This window comes from Amblyomma maculatum, chromosome 11 (genome assembly GCF_055883805.1).
Source record: "Amblyomma maculatum isolate TAMU_Amacu chromosome 11, ASM5588380v1, whole genome shotgun sequence".
In the NCBI taxonomy this organism is placed as follows: Eukaryota; Metazoa; Arthropoda; class Arachnida; order Ixodida; family Ixodidae; genus Amblyomma; species Amblyomma maculatum.
The window spans coordinates 116819336-116821944 of NC_139354.1; positions in this window are offsets into that span (position 1 = coordinate 116819336).

Genomic DNA, 2609 nt, shown 5'->3' on the forward strand with positions numbered 1-2609 from the left:
TGAGTAACAAACCTGCGAATGTCGCTACTGAGGCGAAAGATTAAAAAAAAGCCAACAGGGTATTTCTGAGTGGAGTTAATACCACGGATGAATAGCAACCAGAGCTGTTTGTTTGTCTTAGCTAGAGCAGAACCACTTCTGTTATCTTGTTTGTTTTGGCCTTAGCTTGGATAGTCTTGCTTTCTAGTCACAATGGTTTGTTTACGTCAGCAGCACAAGCTGATCGCTATCTTCGCATTTACCGGATAGGTTGTTCATATTGGAAAGGTAAAGCTCAAAAAGGCACAAGACGAACTTTCGCAACTGTGAAAAAGAATAAATAGAGAAAAAAGACTACCGCCCTTTAGTTGCGAAGACTAAGATTTTATTTCGACACCGGGATAAAACAACAAGAGAGCTGACTGAGGCCTACTTGATCTGAAAAAGACAGTCGCAATGTTGGGCAATGCGACTGATAGGGCGTGAAAGGGGAATAACGTACGAGGCAATTGCAAGTGCTGACCTAAGTTCAAAATCGAAGTGTCCACCTATATACCATGCAAGAATGCACCCCCGTCGTGACAAGCAGGTACAAACGGCAGCGCGAAATCATTATGACAGACTAGCTGATTCCGGTGTTTGGAGGCCATCTATTGCTCTCTCTACAAAAGAACTGAAACATTTGCGTAGTCCCTGAACCTCTTGCATGGTGCGCTTGTGCAAAGTCAGGCCACGACTTGCCTTTCTTTAGCTAGGACGGCTAATTGGGCTAGTTGGTAAGAATCCACACTATAGGAACAGCGCAAAAATGCGACGGTCAAGAAATGAACACAAGAGTCTATCAACTGAATTTTATGGCAAAAAAACGCATCTCTTTTTAAAAGTGTAGCTGTGCTGCAAGTCACGCGATTAAACAAAGCATGCTTCTGGTCAATGAACTATCAACACGAGCCGTCAATAAACATGAATTTTTTTTTTTCTGCAAAGTAAATTTGGTGCGGCTAACGTACGAGTCCTTCGCTTTTTGTATTTGGTACGCCTCTGCCAGCTCACGGGTTATTTTATCTCTATGCCAGAATAGCACTATTCCTATCAAGAAAAAGCGAACACCCTTAGCATGAATTGCAGTGTTCGGCGAGGTTTCTAAAGGGCCGACATGACAGGGAACGATAATGCTCCCACAATCTCTTATGGCCCGTTTGACCTATGTGTGCTCTTCCGCACTTCAGCGGAGTGCTGTAAACAACGCCTATAGCACATTCGACGTACTTGAACTTGTGCCTAATGCCACAGCCTGCCTTGGCTTACGTGTGACTCAGCCCTTTTATGAGCCCATGCGCAGATGTGGCCAAGCTTCTTTGGAACTGTAGACACAGCTTGTACCCCTTGTACCCAGTATCGCAGTCCCCCCTTCTTCAAACGAGGAGTCATGCTGAGCACGTATAGCACCACTGCATAATTTTGTTTCTCTTTTGGTTGAGGGTCAGCAGAGCCTACCTGATGTTGCCTAGAACACTTGAGCAAACTTTCGCTTACTTACACCAAGACAGAAAGCGGAAAGCCAGTGCTTATCAATCTTGCCACCTGGTTATGAAAGCTGCTTTTGATGGTGTGGAAGTAAGACTTCGAAATGGCATATTCTAAGCATCACGCCACAATACCTACTTTTACTTTTTGAGTAAGCAGACCTGTAGTCGAGCAAGGGTTTCATAAGCCTTCGGGTGTCATAATTCCAACACACGTGGTCCCCCAGAAACCTCAACCACAAGTCCAGAACGCTAAATTAATTGCCCTGCGGCTGTTCCAACGTGAAGGTAAGACCCACTGCGCAATCCTCAAAAACTTTTCGTACATCATCGTGAATATGAAGTCCCACACTTTCTTCGACAATAAGAAGGTAATCGTCCACAGAACGGAACACGCGCGCAGTTACCTCTCTGAGTTGGGCTTGTAAAACGGCCAACTTTCCTCGAAAAATGTCGCCCAAGCAGGCCGCCACACAGGACCCGATCCGAACCCGAGCTTTCTGTACAAACATGCCACCACGTCAAGACACAAAGATCGATTTCAGGTAGAAGCCCAGTAGCTCAAGAACTGATATGCCACACTGGCTTCTAAACACGCATTCATCGTTGTCATTGATGATGCACTCTTTGTCAGATATAAGCAAAGCGGCTTGCGGAAGCGAGAAATAGAGATCAACCACATTGATACTAAATGCGCTTTACTCGATTTGGCTTTTGCCTGCAAAAACTGCGCCACTGTCTCTGAATTTTTATTCTGAATGGGTCTTGAACTAGTAACTTAAGATATTGCTACAAATACAAGGAAATTTTATGCTGTCAAGTTTCTTTTATGATAATATTTTACGAAATGGTATCCATTGTTTGTGAAATTTAATGGTAAAATATACATCAAGCTCGAGCCGCTCTGCCTTTTCTATCCAGCGGAAAGGCGTCCAAGGTTCAAATCCTGAGCCAGAAGCCTCACCTTTTCTTTTTCCTTTGAAGGTTTAAGAGAAAGAGGTACAAAATGTTTCCAATAAAATGCGTTTTTCCGATAAAATTCAGTTGATAGTCATTGCCTTTTGTGTTGTTTTCATGTCCCTCGTCTTTTTGCGCTGTTCTATA